General features: G+C 39.6%; 1 protein-coding gene across 3 annotated transcripts in view; it reads right to left on the bottom strand.

The window, feature by feature from the left end:
• Window positions 1–22,374, bottom strand: part of LOC140755657 (igLON family member 5) — a 118,940-nt gene extending 96,566 nt beyond the window's left edge. For all 3 annotated transcript variants that reach the window (XM_073090958.1, XM_073090960.1, XM_073090959.1), the window contains exons 1-2: window positions 22,175–22,374; window positions 13,556–13,591 (exon numbers count right to left, since the gene is read on the bottom strand). The gene's annotated coding sequence lies outside the window, so the exon portion shown is untranslated. The remainder of the gene's footprint in view (window positions 1–13,555; window positions 13,592–22,174) is intronic.
• Between the last annotated feature and the right edge of the window lie 592 nt (window positions 22,375–22,966).

The raw sequence follows: 22,966 nt of genomic DNA, 5'->3' as shown, positions 1-22,966 counted from the left end.
TCTTTACTAATCTATGTTGGTCGATGAAAACTTTTGATGTTTGTTACTATAATCCATTTTTTCTCTAAGTGTTGTTGTTATTAACTTTGTTATGTCGTTATTTTGTGATATTTTAGGGTTCCGTAACCAAAGGGTAAGACCGGAACCCTATTACTAAGCCTTCGCTGTCTGTCCGTCGGTCACAGGGTTATATCTCTTGAATCGTAATAGATAGAAACTTGATTTTTAAAGGTAGAACCCTTTATGATTCAACTCCGGCGGCACCACCGCCACACCTATTTCTGCCAATTAACAGTAGTGTCTAGCGCTGCTGTGTTCTGGTTTGAAGAGTGTGGTAAGAGACATACTTTTCCGAGGGAGTTCCAGCTTGGTCCTCAAGTAGCAGCGCATTTATGGTCGACCTCATTTAGGAATATCTAATTCTATCTGGGGTTGACTACAGTCCATATGGAAGTAGCCACTTACCATCAGGTGGACTGTTGGCTCGTCGGTTTCTCCCATAGACTTAGAATTTTTTCTATGGTTTCTCCTAATTATATACTAGCTGTGCCCCGCGGTTTCAGCCGCGTTATTTCTTTTAAATGCGTATTTAGTTACTCTTAAAATATAATTATCCTAAGTTACTCCTTATTACATCAGCTACCTGCCAATAAAAGTCCTGTCAAAATCGGTTCAGCCATTTCAGAGATAAGCCAGAACAAACAGACAGACAGACAAAAAAAATAAAAAATGTTATTTTGAGTATGTATACAATCTATATTTGTCATTTAATTTAATGTTAATATAATTTAATTTAACTTTATTTTTGTGTAAACTGATGTCTTGTTTTCATGCTGTCGTTTCCTATAATTATTCTAGCACTTACCTTGTACTTTTGTGTATTGTTTAATTTAAAATGTAAAGGTGTAATGAATGTTGGCAACCTTTAAAAAATAAATAAAATAAATAAATAAATATACATACTATATTAATATGCATGTAGTAAAAAGCGGTTATTTCAATATTAAAAACAGGCACTACAATTTTATTTATATGTATATGTCGGAGCAAATATGGCAGTTCTCCTATTATAAAATGAAATTATTATTTAATTATTCTACAACTAATTCATTAATCAATAGTTAATTATTTTGTGTCTGTTTTGAAGATAAATTAATATTACAACAATGTAAAACACCTGCATCTTAAAATATGAAAACAAGTGCACGTGCGCCGGTCCCTATAAAAAGGGCCGCACCGGCGACATCGGGGCCCCTATATGACAAGAGGTGGATGGTCAGGACACCGGCAGTAGCTGGGTCCGCAACCTTCTCTCCCTCCAGCGAAGGTGGACGGCTTAGGGAACCGGCAACGGTGACCAAAGCTATCCCTCCCTTCTAGCTCATAGTCTTCTTGTCCCGGCTGAGCCTAAGGCTCGCCTCCCAAAACCCGGTGAAGCTGTACAGGTCGCTAGGACCAACAGTAAACTACACAAATCAAAAAAAAAAAAAAATGACATCGGGGCATTACTGCTCGAGCTGTGGTACTGTGCGGACCTCCTTAGGACGTCGTTACGCTGCCTGAAGAATATACGAAGCTCAACAATTCTCGTGTGGTTTTCTTTCGAAGGTTTGAACGTGAGTCATCAGCAACATAACAATAATTGTGACGCCAGCGGTGCTGACGTCACGCCTTTTAAAATAATACGGACGTTGTTACTTCGTTATAAAGATTTAAAAAAAATAGGATATCCTCACCCTTCCAACACAGAAGTGCTACGCTATTATAAGTAGGGGTGTTATTTTTATGAACACACTACGTTGACATTTCGAGACGTATCCACGTATAAATGTTTGATGTACTGACATTTAAAAGGAAATGAACTGTGACGAAAGTGCTTCCCCCTTGCTCACATACCGTATACCAGCACCATGGCACTTTGCCGGATTTTCCTGCGTTTCTTATTAAGTTTTAGTTGAATACCTGTGTTACTACCACATCCGGGATGGTCCGGGACCAGAATAGGGCTACGGTATCCTAAGTCGTAAGAGGTGACTAAAAGGGGGCTTCCGGAGTTGCGGACGGCAAGAGTGGGAGCTCGAACAGCCCGGCCAGCGACCCCGGGGTGGATGGCGGTATGTGTGGTCGCATACCGTCGTGCACACTAGACGGTATGGCGAGCGTCAAGCTCACCTGGGCGGAGCCCGACGGGACACCACGCTAAGAGGACTCCGGTTGCGTTCCGTTGGAGATCCCGGAGTTCTCTACGCAGCGCCGAGGACGGGCACTGGCGGGGTTTCAGTGCGGTAAGAGTCCCACATAGCGCCGTGTCGCTCCCACGGCACCGGGTACCTTTTGAAGGTTTTCCCGTCGTTAACAAAAAAAAAGGTAAATATTCGAGAAGCAAATAGATAAGCACTTGTTATATATTGGCCTTAACCAACAATAAGCATTCACCTTAACTAAATTTATCAGGAAGAAATCCGATTCCTCACCGCCGCCGTGCCGTGGGAACGCTGACTACGCACCTACGTTGCCACCTCATAGTCCCGAACGTGGGAATCACTCTGGGCGCTAACATTGCCCCAGCAAGTCACTTAGGATAGTTAGTTTTAATTTAGGTTAGATTTAATCCAAAACATGTAATATTCTGTTTTGATTAAATACGTTTATATAAGTAATTCGGTCTTTCTGTATCCTCGCTGCTGCATCCCGACGCATTATATAACTCACTAGCAGCGAAGTGTTATGAAAACGAATACTCTGTTGTTCATACAAATAGAAATAAAAAATAAAAATAAATGCGTGACTCTGAGAGATCTATCAACTTATATGAATGCTTTTTACGTCATTCATCTCTCGTCGCATATTTTTTTCAATCGGGGGTTTTTAAATAATTTTATCCTTTTCAATTACATTTAAGCAGTAGTTGGATTTTTCAAAATTTATAATTTTGTTTTTTCGATACTAAATCTTTACCGATACTATAATTTTGAAGGTATAACGCTCTGTGTTTCGACTTCGGCGGTACCTTAACACAAATTTCTGCCTAATAACAGATACAAATACAAACACAAACACAAACACAAACACAAACACAAACACAAACACAAACACAAACACAAACACAAACACAAACACAAACACAAACACAAACACAAACACAAACACAAACACAAACACAAACACAAACACAAACACAAACACAAACACAAATACAAATACAAAAGTCTTTATTTGTAGAATAAGGTGCATCAATGGTGTTACAGTCAAGAATTTTCGCTCATTCTGCCATAAATGGCGTACAAATATAATTTTAAGTCGCATTTTATGAGTTCAAATTATTAAATTGTAGGTACTAATTTGCAATATTATTAAAACGTTAATAAGATAAAATGTCATTAACAATAAAATGTCACATAAAGATAAAAATGAATAATGAATAATGTCAGTTAGTCCAGGAGGAATTGGCGCATGAGTACCGAAAACTATTCCACCTCAATTTTTTTATGCGATCCTCTTTAAATTGTCCTACTGGTGAAATAAATGCATGTTGCCATGGGGCAACCCCGTGCCATATTGTTTAAACTGAAATTGTTTAAACAATTGCAAGGAATTGTTATTTTTCAACCGGACAATTTTTTTTTATATTCTTTATTGAAATACGATGTAGTGTGTGTAGGACTCATAGTTATATAAGTTAGGTTAAGCTCAGTATTAAGATAGTAACAATAAAGTCATCAAACAATTAAGACGCCTCTTCAATACCTAAGAGCCTGCTTAGACATTACATGGCGACCCTGCCAGTCCGGTGCGCGTGTGGCGCTGCCACGTTGCACGCGCACCGGGAGGCGTTCAAAATGAAGAATAAATAATAAGAAGAATTAAAAAACAAACTAAAATGAAGATCGAAGATGAAAAAGTAATCTATTATAGAAGAAGAAAAAAAACAAGAAGATGAGTAAAATTTGCACCGGAAATTAACGTTGAAGATCACAAAAAAAAAACGAAGATGAAGAAAGAAGAAATTCAGTATAAATAAGGAAGTTGAATAAAATAAAGTATGGAAGAAGATCACCCACATCGTCATCGTGAGGAAAAATATTATGGAACTGAAAAATGTCGTCGAGCCCATCAATCGTCATAAAACAGTCATGGAAGAAAAGAGTGAAGTAATTACCAAAAGAAGACTATCTACATCATCAAAGGACACCGGACCAGAAATTTTACTGTGAACGGGGACCAGCCCTTCGGAGAACTCTTGGCGTAAGAAAACGGCACAAAAATCATCGTGACACGAAAAACAACTTAAAGGTTGCGTCATCATATACAACAGGTATAATATGAATCGTATAGTATAAACTAAATTAAAGTAATAAGTTCTCTAAGTCTGTACAAGTATTTAAATTAAATATAAAGTAAATTAATTTCCTGTTACTCGTATACGTAAATTGATTTGATTGTTATTTTTGTATCATTATTATACTTACAGTAATAGTATTAATGTCATTTGTTTAAAGTTAAATTGCGTGTTATTTTATTATTGAATCATATTTGGTAAATTTTGTTTTAGCAATTAAGGTAATGTTGTAATATAACGAGCAAACCAGGTAGCAATACTAGTCTTTTCGTTCTTTGTTCTATATCGCTGACTACCAAAAACGTGTTACGATTCATGTTACCCATCCTTTACGGGAATGGAATGTTCTTGGGTTCGGATTGCAATAATGATGCAATACCGACGCCGTTTCTAATTGCATTACATTCTTAGATATTTGATTCTAGCTTAAACTCATAGACTGTTATATGTTAGTGATTGTTATTTTGTGTATGTAACGAGTACTTAGATAAATAGTAAAGATGATTATTGTTGAGTACGGGTTTGCAATAAAAACTCCAATTGAATTTTTCTTCCTGTATTTTCTTTTCTTGACCATTTATTCACAATATTCTTCTTTTTTCCGGAGCGTGCCGGACCCTATTTCTAGCCACCTTAAGTGGCAAAGTGAGTGTTACAACCGACGGGGGGCTAACGCAGCAGTCGCTTTTACTCCCGTCTCGCTCACTTCCTATAGCCCTCTCTTTCTATCATGCATCTCGCTCACTCGTGTCCCTCTCTTTCTATCTTTACTTTATTTTTATTTCTCTTTATTTATTTACATTAAATACCTTATTTTAAACATAGTTGTACATTATTTTTCATACACATTAAATATTCTTATACAAATCAACAATCTTACGTACTAAAAAACAATTATAGGAATTACAATTTATCAAATATTCTTAAATCTATTCGCCGTCCGCAACATCCTCCCCCCGGCGCAGCTCCGTCGTAGCCCTCCCTATCTGGAGGACGGCGAGCTTCACCACGGGCCTCCTGAAGACTCCTCCCCTGGTCCTCACGTCTGCTGAGCGAACGATGCCGTCGGGTCCCTCGTGCACTCGCTCGACGATGCCGCGTGGCCATGTGTTGCGGGGTAGCGTGTTGTCGACCACGATGACCAGGTCGCCGACCCGTAGTTGTCGTGATGCCCTTGTCTCTTGTCCTCGAGGTATCAGCGTCGGCAGGTACTCCTTGACCCACCGCCCCCAGAACTGGTCCGCCAGCGCCTGTGCTTTTCTCCACACGCTGCGGTCGGCTTCCTCGCAGGGTCCCGTCAGCGGCAGCCCGGTCGACGACCCAATCAGGAAGTGGTTGGGGGTTAGTGCTTCTGAGTCGGCGGGATCCACGGAGACGTGCGTGAGTGGCCGAGCGTTGACACAGTACTCGGCCTCCACCAGTAGCGTTTGAAGGACTTCTTCTTTGGGTGACTTCTCGTTCAGTGTGGTGCTCAGCGCGGTCTTGACTGACCGCACGAGCCGCTCCCATGCCCCGCCCATGTGCGGAGCCCCCGGTGGGATGAAACGCCAGCTGGTTCCATACTGTAGACAGAAGTTATGTAGCTCCGGACCCCATGCCCGGTACGCGTTTCTTAGCTCGACGTCAGCACCTCTGAAGTTCGTTGCGTTGTCTGAGAAGATCACCTGTGGCCATCCTCTTCTGGCGGCCATCCTTCGGAGTGCCATAATTGCCGAGTCGGTCGACAGCGATGACACCAACTCCAAATGCACTGCTCGTGTAGTTAAGCAGGTAAACAGTGCGCACCATCTCTTCTCATGTCGGCGCCCAATAGTGACTGTTAGGGGGCCGAAGTAATCCACGCCGCAGTAGTTGAACGGTCGATGCCCTGGACTTGTCCTCTCTTCTGGTAAGTCCCCTCGTGGCGGTGTTTGCGGCGTTGCTTTCCTTATTTTGCAAAATTGACATTCCTTAGCCATTTTTCTTACTGTCGGTCGTAGTCGAAATATAACGTATTTTTGTCGCAGCTCGTTTACGACCCTCTCGTTGTTAGCGTGTCCGGCGTTTCGATGGTAGTCCATCACTAGTAGGCGTGTGAAGGGGTGACCACCATCCAATATTATAGGTCGGTTCGAGTGCGTCGACGTCTTAGAGGCTCCTATTCTGCCTCGGGCCTTCAGTGTTCCTTCTTCGATGACGGGGTCCAACTTCGCTAGTTTACTATGCCGGTGTAAGTGCTGTCCAGCCCGCAGTCTACGTAGATCTTCGCCGAAGGAGTCCTGTTGTGCTTGTCGTATCCACCGCAGCTCGGCGTCTTGTATGTGGGAGACTTCTAACAGCAGGCTTCTGTTCTTTGTTCTTAGCTTCTGTACGTAGAGTTGAACTAGCGCTGTGGCCCTTATGAGTCGTCTGTAGGCGGAGAACCTCGTTATGTCCGGCAGGCAGCCCATGCGGTCCGTGATGTCGTCTGTGGTGATGGTGTACGCCGCCTCTTCTGAAGTGTCACTGCTTGTAGCTTCGGTGGGCCATTCCTCCTCTGGTAAGCTCAGGAATGACGGCCCGGTGAACCATCGGTCTGCGCCAGTGATCCTCTTCGTCTCGATTCGCGTGGCGTCGTCGGCCACGTTGTCGGCCGTGGGCACCCATCGCCAATCTTCCACCTGGGACAGCTCGCCTATTTCCGCCAGTCGATGCGCCACGAACGGTGTGTACTTCTTCTTATCGTTGCCGTCGCATGCTTCTGCGTAACCCTTTTTCAGCAGGTTAGCCACTTGAGCGCTGTATTCCTTCTTGAATGTGGGCTCATTTTCCATCTTCTTTTCCAATGTGCGTAACCTCTTGTATGCTTGCTCGTAGCTGTCGGGGAGTGTGGGGTTGTCAGTTTTCCAAGGTAGACCCACTTCGAAGTGTCCGTCTTTCCGTCTGGCGGTCGCCTCGAAGATGTCGCTGGCTCTCTTGTCGTACTTGTTAATCTTCTCTTTCGTAGATACGCCAAGCGAGTCCACGTCGAAATGCGACTCGACGAGCTTCTGTAACTGTATGTCGCCCGTGCAGACGTGAAGCACAGCCGCCTGGTCCTGATAGACGAACCTCCTAGGTACCGACCCATGTAGAACCCATCCCAGCTTTGTTCTTGATGCGGCAGGTTCGTTCTTCTTGCCGGCGCGCAGCTGTCGGGACACTATTAAGTGCCAATTGTCGGTGCCTATTAGTATGCGAGGTCGAGCTTCCCCCGTGCTGATTTTCTCCCTTACGACTCGCAGGTGTGCATACCGCTCCAGGTTCTGAGGTACGCGCTGATGATGCAATTGAAGTCCCTTCACCGTGCGGGCTGTCACGGAGTATGCTTCATGTTCGTGTAGACCTTTGATTTGAATCTTGACCGCCTTGCTGTCGATTCTTCTTTGTTCATTGATACCTCTTATGTTTAGAGGTTGGTTCGGTCCGCCGCTGGTGAGGTGACTTGCCAATTCTTCATCTATAAGGGTTACCGTGGACCCCTCGTCCAGGAGGGCGTGCGTCCTTATCTCCCCCCGTGGACCGCTGAGTTTTACTTCACATGTCTTCAATAGCACCGCTCTTGGTGCCACCTTTGATGTGACGCTCATGACCGCTGCGGGTGCACCCTGATCTGTGCACTCAGAAGTCTCCACCCTCCTGGCGGGCTCTGCAGTCTTGTGTAGGATGGCGTGATGCTGCATGCTACACCCGTCGACTCCGCACGGCTTCGCTCTGCATGTGGTTCTACTGTGTCTTCGTGTCATGCATTTGAAGCATAACCGCTGTTCCTTCGCCCAATTCCACCTGTCGTTGATGGTGAGTTCCTTCAGCTGAGGGCACTTCGGAGTGTGATGGCTTGTAGACTGGCATCGTAGACAGCTAGGTGTTCGCTCTTCACGCGTCGATTCACTCGTAGAATAGACCTTCTCCCGAGGTGCTGTCCTCCTTACTGGCCTCTCCCCTCTGAGAAGCCCCGGAGCGCTGTTCCTCGCCGTGTGCGTGTAGCGTAGTACCCTGTCTGCTTCACCCATCAGGAACTCCGAGAGTATTGTGATTTCGTCGCTGTATGCAATCTTCCCTTCGTTGATCGCCGCGTATTCCGCCCATTTGCTCACCAGGTGAGGGCTTAGCTTCTCCATTACATCCCTTATCAGTAATGGATTTCGTAGATAACCACGGTGGTCCACACTCTTCATAGTGTAGACGACGTTCTGTAACTTGATGGCCAATTCATTCAATTCGCTGCTGGAGTTGCCGACCTTGGGGAGTCTCTTCAGTTCTTCCATTGCTTTATCGAAGATATATTCAGGTCGACCGTATTTCATTTCTAGCGTCTTCATTATGCTGTCCGGGTGAGTCGCCGTGTACAGTTGAGAGAGCACTGTCTCTCTCGCTTCCCCACGGAGACTGTTTCGAAGCCGCAATAAATTTTCTGTGGCGCTGAATTTGTAGAGACGCGTCGAATCTTCTACTGCTGCTTTGAAGGGTAGCCACTCCATGACGGACCCGGAGAATGCTGGGAGCTCCGACGTTTGCCGCGGCGGGGGTCGTACGTGCATCATCTTCTCTAAGGCGTTTGCTAATTGTTCGATGCCCCTTCCCCTCTGCCGAGGCCGTTCCTCCCCCCGTACTTCTAACGGGGGAGGTAGGACCTCCTGTTCCCTGTGTACTTGCGTTCCGGCGTGTTCGTGGCTCTTGTTCACCCAGTCGTGTATTCTTTCTTGGTCGCAGATAGTTTCCCCCCCCTCTTCTGCTTCGATCGCAGAGATTTCCGCTTCTAGCCGCTTCTTTACTAGCGTCTTCTTAAGTTGTATTCTTCTCTCTTCTAATTCAGCTAGCTCCTTTTCCGCTTCGTATTCGACTAGCCTAACTCGTGCCGCGACGCTGACCGACGAACGATGCGAACGTATACTGGGCGCCGCGCTATATGCCGGAGACGTGGGCCGGCATATAGGCGACTTGGAGCGCGACGGTATCTCTTGCGACGTGGGGTGCTCGGGGTGTGCGGTGCTGCGTACAGGTGAGCGCTCGAGGACCCTTCCTGGTGGGATCCTCCCGACGGATGTTCCGGCGGGCGTCCCGGTGAGGACTGCGGTCGATGGCGATCTCGGCGATTCTTCATATATACGGTGGAACAGCCCCCGCCCACCTGGCGGAGGGTGCTCCGATTCGCCGATGCCGGACTCGGAGTGGGTCTTCTTGCTTCGTGTGTTCATTGTAGACGCGCTGGTTGCTTCTTTTTTCTGTATCCGCCGATCGAAGGACCAATGTTGAGTACGGGTTTGCAATAAAAACTCCAATTGAATTTTTCTTCCTGTATTTTCTTTTCTTGACCATTTATTCACAATATTCTTCTTTTTTCCGGAGCGTGCCGGACCCTATTTCTAGCCACCTTAAGTGGCAAAGTGAGTGTTACAACCGACGGGGGGCTAACGCAGCAGTCGCTTTTACTCCCGTCTCGCTCACTTCCTATAGCCCTCTCTTTCTATCATGCATCTCGCTCACTCGTGTCCCTCTCTTTCTATCTTTACTTTATTTTTATTTCTCTTTATTTATTTACATTAAATACCTTATTTTAAACATAGTTGTACATTATTTTTCATACACATTAAATATTCTTATACAAATCAACAATCTTACGTACTAAAAAACAATTATAGGAATTACAATTTATCAAATATTCTTAAATCTATTCGCCGTCCGCAACAATTATGATGATATTAAATATGATTTGAGACTAAAACAAAATGTTATGTTTGGAAACAAAGGAATGGATGAATGTTTACAAATGGATCGTTTGTATGGATTTTTTTTATGGATTTCTTCTGTAAATTAGTATTTTTGGTAATGATCGAGATTGATCCCTCGAAAATTAAGAAGATACCTAATATACTGATGAAATATATCGATTGTTAGTTAATGTTTATTGTTGGTTAAGGCAGAATATCTTCACGCTGCATGATCTGCAGTCATCTGCGTGCAAGAAGTAGATGGAAAGAAACTGAAAGATGAGTGTTAGGACTATAATGAGAATTGAGAAAAAAATATATATTGAGAAGTATGCCTTTTACATTTTCTTGATCATGTAGTTACGCGAGCCGTATACGTGAAAGAAATGGATCGAAAGGATATTTGAATGTTATAGAGAGAGTTTTAATTATTATAAAGAAACCGTTATCTTGATCATGATGTACGCGAGACGTCTTCGTGAAAGAAATGGAATTATGGAAGGATTATCATAAACTTAATGAAGTTATGTACCGAATAAGAAAGGAAGTGAAATATATGAAATGATCAATAATGTAATAAAGATATGAAGGGATTAATAATATAATAAGAAATATTAAGTAAAAATTATTATAAAAGGTAAAATGTTTGCCTAATTAATTAAATAAAAATATGTGTAATGTAGTACAAGGATTTTACCTACCTACAAATATGACTGATGCTTCGATTTGACTATAGGCCACATGGTTAATTCAAGCAAATGCATAAAGTAGGTATTTACTTTATATGATTATGTGATATGAATATGAATATATGAATGATATGTTCTTATACCTAATATAAATGTTTATACCGAATATAAATGTTACTGGATATGACAAGTGTACACTTAAACTTGAATTTGACTTAAACTTAAATAATTTAATTTTATCTTGAATAAAACCGAACGGATATGACTTTAAACCGGATAAGACAATTGTAACGCGTTTAGAATAAGTATTTTTTAATTAATCTATAAACATAAAATATGAAACATAAGAAAGGCTTTTTTTCATGTATTTTTTTATATTCAATTATTAGTAAACGTTAATTAATATTATACATAAGATTTTTATGTATATTCTTTTTATTTTTTTAAAGAGGCCTTAACGTGCATTACACCTACCAAATTTGTGGTAAAAATAAAATATTTATAGATAAAATTTTATTTAAAATAACCCCCGGAGGTGTAGTGTGTGTAGGACTCATAGTTATATAAGTTAGGTTAAGCTCAGTATTAAGATAGTAACAATAAAGTCATCAAACAATTAAGACGCCTCTTCAATACCTAAGAGCCTGCTTAGACATTACAACGAATAAAAAAAGTCCTATGACTTTTCACGATAAAGTTAATATTTTTAGAGATATGAATTTTTAAAGGTTCGAAAAATCTCAAATTTGGGTACTTTTGACCCATGAAAAATATATTAAAAAAAAAAGAATATAAATAATATTTTTTTTTTAATTCTTTATACAATAGTTAATAATATTCTTAATAGAGACTTTTAAAAATTTTATTGTTTATACCTGTTTTATAATTGTTAATTTCACGCGCTCACAAGTATGCGCCGCTTACCTTTAAGTATCGCCGTCTCTCTCTATGATAATAACTATGATAATAACAAAAAAATAATATAAACTGATAAAAAAGTAATTTTATTTACATGTTCCGATTCATGCTTAAATAACTTTCGTAAAATTGATTTCAGAAAAAAATTTATGAGAAACAAATTGTAGACAATTTAATTATTAATAACATTGCTCTCTTTAACAATCTTGATAAAGTTAATAGTTTTTAAGATAAATGATAAATAATGATTCAGGACATAGAGAGGCCGATGCAGCGCATGAGTCAGAGAGAGACGGCGATACTTAAAGGTAAGCGGCGCATACTTGTGAGCGCGTGAAATTAACAATTATAAAACAGGTATAAACAATAAAATTTTTAAAAGTCTCTATTAAGAATATTATTAACTATTGTATAAAGAATTAAAAAAAAAAATATTATTTATATTCTTTTTTTTTTAATATATTTTTCATGGGTCAAAAGTACCCAAATTTGAGATTTTTCGAACCTTTAAAAATTCATATCTCTAAAAATATTAACTTTATCGTGAAAAGTCATAGGACTTTTTTTATTCGTATTTCAATAAAGAATATAAAAAAAATTGTCCGGTTGAAAAATAACAATTCCTTGCAATTGTTTAAACAATTTCAGTTTAAACAATATGGCACGGGGTTGCCCCATGGCAACATGCATTTATATCACCAGTAGGACAATTTAAAGAGGATCGCATAAAAAAATTGAGGTGGAATAGTTTTCGGTACTCATGCGCCAATTCCTCCTGGACTAAGTGGTATCACAATAGAAAATGTCAAAGGAGCATCCGTGGACAATAGTAGATTATTATTGTATATTTGAAGGTGGTAGAACCTTTTATGGTTCGACTCCGGCGGCACCACCGCCACACCTATTTCTACCTAATAACAGCAGTGTTAAGCGCTACCGTGTTCTGGTTTGATGGGTGTGTAAGGGAGACATAGTGATCCGAGGCATTCCAACTTAGTTCTCAGGGGTAGTGGCGCATCTACGGCCGACCTCAGATAGGAAACTAATCTTATCTGGGGTTGATTACAGATGTAAATGGGCGGCAGTACCCATTTACCATCAGGTGTACTGATTTGAAACGATTTTTAACTTTAAAAGATCTCAATTTTGAATGACGAAACGCAACATAATCTCAAATGCGACATCGAAATATTTTATTCACATTTCATTCAAATATTCAGCATATGAATATTTGAGTGAAAATGTGAATTTGTGAAAATGTGAAATATTTTAAATTAATAATTCATATCGGCTTTTAAACTTCAGGGGAGTATGTTGTATTTAATAAAAATATTCGAGTATATTCGAGGTTATAGGGGCATACTGGCCCAGAATGCTCCAGCATATTATTAAAAAAAACTGAACAAGTTGAATTGAAAAATTTATGATCGGACAAGTGCGAGTGGAACTCTCACAGAGGGTTCCGTATCACCAAATTTATATTTGTTTTATTTTTAAAATTGTTATCATAGCAGCTATATAAGTGAATACATTGCGAAAATTTGAACTGTCAAACGCCGAAAAATAGCGGTTTATTTTGCACCACTTTACTGCACATGTCGGCATTGTTCCGCGTAAATCACAGCCATTAAACAGCTGACACTTGTCAGCCATTTAATGACTTCCTTCAATTACAAGGCGGTGAGATATCTATACTTATCTATGTTTGCAGTTTGCTTTGCCGTTACGAATTTTCGATCAGGCCATGTATCCTGACGCGAGTTTAACATTTTACCCATTACAAAAAGTTGCACAAAGCCGCTAAAGAAGTTTTCACTTCAAAATAAAATTCATTCCGTCGTCATACTACATATTATCTACATCACAATTGCTAGTACCAGAAGAAAGTGAAAAATTCTTACCTGATTTTCTTCTATTTACTGTTAGCTTTAACGTTCCTGAAACAAAAATAATTATAGTTTAAAAACTAAAAACCACGCTAAAATCGCACGAGGAAAATCGTTAATCCTGATTCCTGACGATCCTGATGAGTAGAATGGGTAAAAATTATTAAGATCGTGTGTTGTCATCGGTTCTTCATAACTATACAAAATTTTATATGAATCGGCTGTTGTAAGTAGGTAAAAATAGGGTTCAAAGATTCCGTTACATACATACATACATATAGATCAAGCTAATAAAAGCGTGGTAAAAAAACTTTTATTTTAACTAGCATTTTGAAGGTGGTGATTATGGTTTGACCGGGGAGGTACTATCAACTATTTATTAATCTGTGGTACTATCTCAGTTAGAACAGATTTTTTATAATATAGGAGTAGCAGACGAGCGTGCAGTCCACCTGATGGTAAGCTACTGCCGCCCATGGACATCTGTAATCGAAATCAGATAGGATTAGAATTCCTACCTAAGGTCGGCCACAGATGCGGTACCCCTGAGCTGGAACGCCTCGAAAAAGTATGTCTCCCTTACCACACTTCAAACTAGAACACAGCAGCGCTACACTGCTGTTATAACAGAAATAGGTGTAGCGGTGGTGCCGCCGGAGTCGAACCACAAAGGGTTCTACCACCTTCAGCAGATGTCCATACGACAGTGACTTACCATCAAGTGGACTGTATGCTCGTCTGCTACTCCAATTAAAATAACTTTAAAAATATATAACTTTACTGTCCTAAAACCCTAAGCTACCCTCGTAACAAATTATTTTATACAGACCGTGCTACATGAAGGCACCCTATTTCAACCCTTAATTGATTTAGAACTTTAAAATTATGAACGACAGGGTCAAAACGTAGCATGTCCTTAAGTTAGGGATAATAAGGGTCTTAATTATATCTGAAAATCAAATTGTTTCTCAGTAACAGTACCCTTACCAGGAGATTTTACGTTTCGACAAATATTACTGTTTTGGTATTTGTTTACATATTAGCCCATACGATTTCCTAGTTCTTACACAATCCGCAAGGGGCGCTGATTGGAATTTGTATGGGCAAATACGTAAACAAATACCAAAACAGTCATATTTGTCGAAACGTAAAAACTCCTGGTAAAGGTACAGATGTTGCGATGCAAAGAAAAGTCGTGGGTGCTATGGACACACACAGACAAATACACGAACACCCAGACGCAGAAACAGAAAACTAAATTCATCATTTATATACGAGTATCTGTCTGGCCGGGAATCGAACCCGGGAACCTTTGCGCGTTTGACCGGTATGGTGACCGCTCCGCCACGCGGGTCGTCACATCTGTAATCACGTTGACATCTTTAATCAATCCCAGATAATATTAGAGTGCTATCTAAAGTCGGCTAAAGACGTTGCTACCCTTGAAGACTTTGGAACGCCTCGGAAAAGTATGTCTCCCTTACCACACTTCAAACCAGAACACAGCAGCGCTACACTGCTGTTTTGTGGTTCGACTTCGGCGGCACCACCGCCATACCTATTTCTGTTATAACAGTAGTGTAGCGCTGCTGTGTTTTGGTTTGAAGTGTGATAAGAGAGACATAGTTTTCCGAGGCGTTCCTGCTTAGTTCTCAGGTAGCGGCGCATCTGCGGCCGAATTCAGGGAGGAATATCTAAAAATATCTGGTAATAATTAGAGACGTGGGCCGCAGTAGCCACTTACCATCAGGTGGACCGCATGCTCGTCTACTACTCCTATATTATAAAAGAAAAAACATTTTCTAGAAATTTGCTTACCCGATATTCAAACCTCGGAACTTCATACCACTAAGCCATAATCTCACTTAAAAGGGCACATTGCCACTATCAAAAGGGCTAAGCCCTTCACAAAGATAAAAACTATTCAAGGTTTTCGCAGCCCCAAGATATCTTTGACAAGGGTTGAAATGTTATACCTTTTATTATACACTATCCTTAGGGCAATGGGCTGACACCGTTTGTAGGATAATAATAATCCACACAAGGAAAAACACGAAATATAATATAGAACATAGAAAATATCATCATAATCAACCTATTATTGTCACTGCTGGGCACGGGTCTTCTCTCAGAATGCGGATTAGGCCGTAGTCCACCGCGCTGGCCAAGTGCGTATTGGTTGACTTCACATTTGAAAATTTCTCAGGTATGCAAGTTTCCTCACGATGTTATCCTTCACTGTTTAAACAAGTGATAATTTATTTCTAATACGCAGATAACTGAAAAATCAGAGGTGCGTGAGTGGGATTTGAACATCGGACCCCTCGATCAAGGCGGAGTTTCTTAACCATTAGTCTATCACTGCTTAAGATCGAAAATATAATAATATTGGCGTAGCAGACGAGCATGCAGTCCACCTAATGGTAAGTGGCTACTGCCGCCCATGGACATGTGTAATCAACCCCTGAGGTCGGCCACAGATGCGCCGCTACCCCTGAGGACTAAGCTGGAACGCCTCGGATAAGTATGTCTCCCTTACCACACTTCAAACCAGAACACAGCAACGCTACACCGCTGTTATAACAGGAATAGGTGTGGCGGTGTTACCGGAGGCGAACCACAAAGGCTACCTTTCTACTTCCTACCTTTTTACTTACCTTTTTACTACCTTTTTACTTTCTTTTTACTAGGTTCTACCTTTATAATAATATAAGTAATTCAAACCAGCTTGAAATATAAATCTTATTCCAACATTAATCCACGAGGATTTATTCTGGTTAAGCTATAAATTTAACGATAAGGTTACTTACTTAGTTTCATAATTAAAATTCTGAACACTGAGTTAATTATTCAAATTTGAAAAAGATTTCTAGAATTTTAGACGTAAAATAGAAGTAGGTTTACTACACGTGGAGGTCACTGTTATAATAATATGGACATCTGTAAGTAATCCCAGATAGAATTGGAATAAGTCAGCAGTGGCCTAGTGGTTAAGAAACTCGGCCTCTTGATCGAGGGGTCCGGGGTTCAAATCCGATGTTCCAATCCCACCTCTGATTTTTCAAAGTTATGTGCGTATTAGAAGTTAATTACCACTTGTGGAAAACATCGTGAGGAAAGATGCATATGTGAAGTCTACCAATACGCACTTGTCCAGCGCGGTGGACTATGGCCTAATCCTCATTCTGAGAGGAGATCCGTGCCCAGCAGTGGGACAGTAATGAGTTGATGATGATGATGAAGATTGGAATCCTACCTGAGGTTGGCAACAGCGTTTCTACCTAAGAACTAAGGTGAAACGCATCATATAAGTGTCTCCCTTACCACACTTCAAACCAGAACACAGCAGCGCTTAACAGAAAGATGAATGGCGTTGGTGCCACTGGAGTCGAACCACAGAGGGTTCTACCTTCAAGTGTATTTAGACGAGCCATACCGGTCTGACGCACAGAGTCCCAGGTTCGATCCCCGGCCAGACAGATATCCAAATAATGAATTTGGGTTTCTGTTTCTGGGTCTGGGTGTTTGTGTATTTGTCTCTGTGTGAGTCCATAGCACCCACGATACAGGGAATCCTATTGTGGAGCTGTGAGTGTAGAAAGCGTTTTTATTTACTTTATCTATGGAGCTTCACAAACAATGTTAATATTTTTATAGATATCAACTGACACAGCATTTATGAGAAAAACAGATTGGGATATTTTTCCGAATGCTGACGTGTTGGTACTAAATATAAATGACTTTTATGTCACTATGATAAGTGGTAGTAAAATCTAGAAAAACAAGGTAAAAGGTAGTGATATAGGATAGGTAGGTAGGTTGAAACTGTAGTACCGGGACCAGAATAGCGCTACGGTATCCCCTGCCTGTCGTAAGAGGCGACTAAAAGGGGCTTCCGGGATTGTGGGCGGCAAGAGTGGGAGCTCGAACCGCCCGGCTAGCGACCCCGGGAAGGACAGCGGTTTGTATGGTTGCATATCGCTGTAATCACCAGGGGATGAGAGACGAGCGTAAATTGCTCCCCCAGGGCAGAGCCCGATAGGGCATCGCCTTAGGAGGACTCCGGAGGTACGCTCATTTCTGTCTAATAACAGCAGTGTAGCGCTGCTGTGTTCTGGTTTGAAGGGTAAGGGAGACATACTTTTCCGAGGCGTTCCAGCTTAGTCCTCAGGGGTAGCGGCGCATCTTTAACCAACTTAGGTAGGAATCCAATCTTATTTGGGGTTGATCACAGATGTCCATACGGCAGTTGCTTACCATCAGGTGGACTGCATCGTCTGCTACTTCTATATTATAGAAAAAATAGACAAATGAAGTTTTATTAATTTATTTATTTTATTTAGTTATTTATTTGTTAATAGTTGCACCAACGAAGTAATCACTGACAAATCCATTGTACACTTTATATGTATGTCGGAAATGGCGGTACTGAGGCGCATTACGATGAGCGATAAAGAACCACAAATTCCGAAATGTATATGAGCAATAAGTGTCACTTCACTTATAGTTGCAAACGGCATGGAATAGAAAAACAAGTAAGAGCTAATAAAAATACACAACAAAATTATAAATTAATTAAAACATTAATATCTACAATTGAAAAAATAAATCGGATAAGATGCGACAAGAATATAAAATAACTAACATACATAAATTCATAAAAAAGATTATGTTAACACAATATTAACGTATTAATTTTTAAAGTTATGCTTCTTTTAGGAAAACAGAGAACGTGATTTTAGATTAGATTTCACAACATTATTCTTAGATATACGATACGATACGATGTGATACGTTACGTTTCGGTACGATACGTTACTTTTCGTTACGTTACGTTACGTTACGATGCGTTACGTTACGATGCGTTACGTTACGTTGTGTCATATAATTTGTATTCGTACCAACATTTTTGACAGACTTCCCAAATAAGAGTGGTTCTATTTGACGGGTATATATATAAATTTATTTTTATGTATTTTCAGCGATTTTTTCGCGATCCCGCGACCACGACATGATTCAAACACCATTGAATGCGGCTAGTTTCACAGGGGTCCCATTTGGAGGAAATTTAATAATTTTCGCTAGTTTTTTGTATGTAATATTATTTGTTTGTAAACGTTGTATAAGCAGTGATAGCTTAGTAGTTAAGAAACTCAGCCTCTTGATCGAGGGGTCCGGGGATCGAGCCCCAGACACGCACCACTGACTTTTTAAAGTTATGTGCGTATTAGAAATTAATTATCACTTCCTTAAGGTGAAGGAAGACATCGTGAGGAAACCTGCATACCTGAGAAATCTTAGAAAAAAGTTTTCAAGGGTGGTGGACTATGGCCTAATCTTTCTCATTCATGTATGTTAACATAAAATTAGGCTTATTTGCATATATTGCATATATTTGCACGCCGAAATGGTAAAATAAGAGGATTCTTGTATCTTAGGACGGATTTCACCAGAGTTTTGTACCTTATTTGGCAAATAAAGATGTTTGATTTGATTTGATTTCTGAGAGGAGACCCGTGCCCATGCAGTGGGACAGTAATGGATTGCTCATGATCCTTTGTTTTGTAATAGGTTCACTTTTTACGCGTGTACACATTAATACACGTACTCTTCTTTACGAAAAACCCCAAAGAAGTTTAACTTCTCACGTGTTTACATAAGTATAGCCCGCGCCAAACTGCTAGTCCGCTCTGAAGTTGTTGCGAGCGGGTGTAGTCATACAATTTGCTATGGCGACGCGATTCATTTCTATATTCAGAGCGGACTAGCAGTTTGACGCGGACTATACACATGCTTTTTTATAAGACTCAAGTCTGTCACTGTCATATGGACATCAGTTCAACTTCAAATAGGGTTATATCTAAAAAGGTCTATTGCTACCTTTGAGGACTAAGTTAGAACGTCTCATATACATTTTAACTAAAATATAATGCCATAAATATACTGATAAGTATAAACAATAGCCCTTTACTAGTTATATAGCAATGATTGCCTAGTCAGAATTTCGATAAAACTGCTAAGTATTTATTTATTTATTTATTTATTTATTTATTAAAAAGTCGCACCAACAAGGTGAACACTGATGCATACAAATTATTTTGATAAAACATTGAGATATTTAATTAAGTGCCACCTCAATTACAGGTGCGAACAGCTTGAGCAACTACATACTAAACAATATTTTATAGTTATATTCTAAAATGCTATTAGGAAAAAAAAATATAAAAAATAACAATATTCAAAAAACTATACATTCCTGATAACTTAACTCACAACATGATTACAAATTAAATAACATCAACATTGAGAATACAGGTTATGATGTGATATTTTTAATTTCAATTAATTATAGTTTGATTAAATTATATAATTCAATTATTATTATTATATTATTCGATAAAAAATTATAGTTTGATTAAATTATATTATTCAATTATTATTATTATATTATTCGATAAATTAATTATATTATTAAATAATTTAAGACTATACATCAAGATAAACACACTTACTTTACACAGATTAACTTTAAATTAAGATAACTTTAAATATATCTAAATTATTTCAGAAATTAACTTTTTAAACAATGTTAGAGAATTTGAAAAGATATCAACAGAGTTTGGTTTTGACCCAGGGTCGCATGAATTTTCACTGCCTATATTTATGTTATGTACGTTGTTGTAACTCCTAAGTATCCTATTTAAAGGAGCGTAATGTCCTAGATTAGATCGTGCGAACTTTGGAACAAATGGAGTATACTTTGTATATCTGGGCAATCTTCTAGGAATAGATATCGATAGATCTGACAAAACGTGTGGAGCGTCAATGTAACCATTCACCAGTTTATACAGAAACATGATGTCCAGCAGCTTTCTACGATGGAGTAGTGATTTTAGGTGGAAATGTTGTAGTCGGTCATCATAACTTGGTAGGGTTTTGGCCAAATTACAATTATAAGACAAGTGCCATAGAAATCGCTTCTGTACAGACTCTAAGCGTTTGTTATATATGTCATAGTGCGGGTTCCATATAACACTGCCGTATTAATTGTTAATCAGAGGGTTGGAGGTTCGAATCTCAGTTCAGACGTCGATCGGCTACCTCTTGTAGGTTTCCCCCTCGTCAAAAAAAGACCTCTGATTTTGATGTGAAACATCTATAGCCGCACGTAAAACCGATTGCTGGCGTGGCGACGCTATACGATGGTATATAAATACAGTCTATATGCAGTAGTGTGTACGGTGTGGCGACGCGTCGCCATGCGGATCGTAATATTTTATTTTATCATTATGACATATTTAGTTCCTATCACAATATGTTCTTTTCTGCATATTACTTTTACAAAACAATGTCGATGTTTCACATCTGCCAGGCGTCCCGTGACGGCTCACATTTTTTCATTACTAATTACTAGTTAATAACTTTAACTAGTTAATAACTTTAACAGTTAAGGAAAACATCGTAACACCCTGCGTAAGAGTTTTCGAAAAATATTTCAATGTTTTGTTAAGACTACCAAATGCATTGCTATTGAGGACTAAGTTGTAACGCCTCGTATACATTGTAACTAAAATATAACGCCATTACATACTAAAGTATAAAAATATCCTTTTTTACTACTTATATATAAATGATTGCCTAGTTATAATTTCGATGAAACTACTAAGTTGTCATTGATTATCAAAAGGTCGGAGGTTCGAATCCCAGGTCAAACTGAATTTTCATTTGTGATTAGAAATTAATTATCACTTGCTTTAACAAAAGAAAGAAAAACATCTTAAAGCTCTATGTAAAAGTTTTCGAAAAATATTTCAAAGTTTTGTGAGGACTACGAAATTGCTACTATTGAGGACTAAGCTGGAACGCCTCGTATAAGTATCCCTTACATTCTTTAAACCTGAATATAGTAGAACTTACCTAAACACAGCCTCAAATTCTACCTAGGGTTATAAGAGTCCATACGACAGTAACTTACCATCAGGTGGACTGCATGCTCATTATCTTATTCTATATTAGGAATAATCAGCAGTGATAGCCTAGTGGTTAAGATACTCGGCCTCTCGATCGAGGGGTCCGAGGTTCAAATCCCAGGCACGTACCTCTGATTTTTCAAAGTTATGTGCGTATTAGAAATTAATTATCACTTGCTAAATGGTGAAGGAAAACATCGTGAGGAAACCTGCATACCTGAGAGATTTATAAAAAAAACCTCAAAGGTATGTGAAGTCTAACACGCACTTGTCCAGCGCGGTGGACTATGTCCTAATCCTTCTCATTCTGAGAGACCCGTGCCCAGCAGTGGCACAGTAATGGGTTGATGACGATATTAGAAATAATCTACCAATACATTTGCTTAGCAGGCCTATGACCTTATTCTTAAAGGAGTCCCAGCAGTGGGATTCTAATGCAATAATGATGAATTAATAAAACACAAACTTGATTATACCGTTAAATTATTGGCGTAACTTCTCTGAACGAGGGCTACTAGCGAAGTCTTTGTTCCTGTTTCGTATTTAACTGTTATCATTACCAAAAACATAACATTTAAACGAATTTATTTACTATTTACATTATATACATAACAAATAATCATTTAAATACTGTAATATTAAGCTTAAAATCGAAATAACTCACCTATTACATGAGTTACTCCACATCAGCCATTTTGAACGCTAGTCGAATTTAAGCACTTATAACTTAGTAGTCCCACGATTTTTGAGTCTAGAACCAAAACACGTTTGTTAATTGATATTTTCTAGTTATTTTAATAGATTGTGAGAGGGTTTTCATTATATTTTACTTGAATAAGGTTGCGCGGTACGCACGCGTCGGGATATACGGGCGGACTGCCTTATAGATGTCGGTTTTCGAAAAGGAAGGGGTGTGTCGATAGATTTTATCGATATTTCAAGTTTATCGATGTAGGAGAATAGTGTAAATGTCATTTTAGCCTTTCATTTTAATGGTATCACTACGTTTGTAGGTTATGTGTGGTTTAGAAGTGTTTTTATTATGTTTTAAAGGTGAAAGAAAACAATGTTTTCCGTAAAAAATAACATAAAACAAGTTTTTGAAGGTGGTAGAGCCCTTTGTGGTTCGACTCCGGCGGCACCACCGCCACACCTATTTCTGCATCATCACAGCAGTGTTAAACGCTGCTGTGTTCTGGTTTGAAGTAGAGTAAGGGAGACATATTTTTCCAACGCACTCCAGCTTAGCTCAGCTTAGTCCATGGGCGGCAGTAGCTACATACCATCAGGTGGACTGCATGCTCGTCTGCTACTCCTATATTATAAAAAAAATGTGAGGAAGTTTACATGCTTGTGTGGCCTGTGAATAGTTGTCTAATGTCTATGATTTTAGACTTTTTTTTAAAATATCTGTCTAATAACGTGTGGTATAGTCTAAACTAAAACCTACTCACTC

The sequence above is a fragment of the Epargyreus clarus genome, unplaced genomic scaffold, assembly GCF_041222505.1.
Source record: "Epargyreus clarus isolate Ecla_fem2 unplaced genomic scaffold, WU_Ecla_fem_2.2 ptg000033l, whole genome shotgun sequence".
Taxonomy (NCBI): domain Eukaryota; kingdom Metazoa; phylum Arthropoda; class Insecta; order Lepidoptera; family Hesperiidae; genus Epargyreus; species Epargyreus clarus.
The sequence above is the reverse complement of the archived record's forward strand: the minus strand, read 5'-3'. Positions and strand labels throughout refer to the sequence as shown.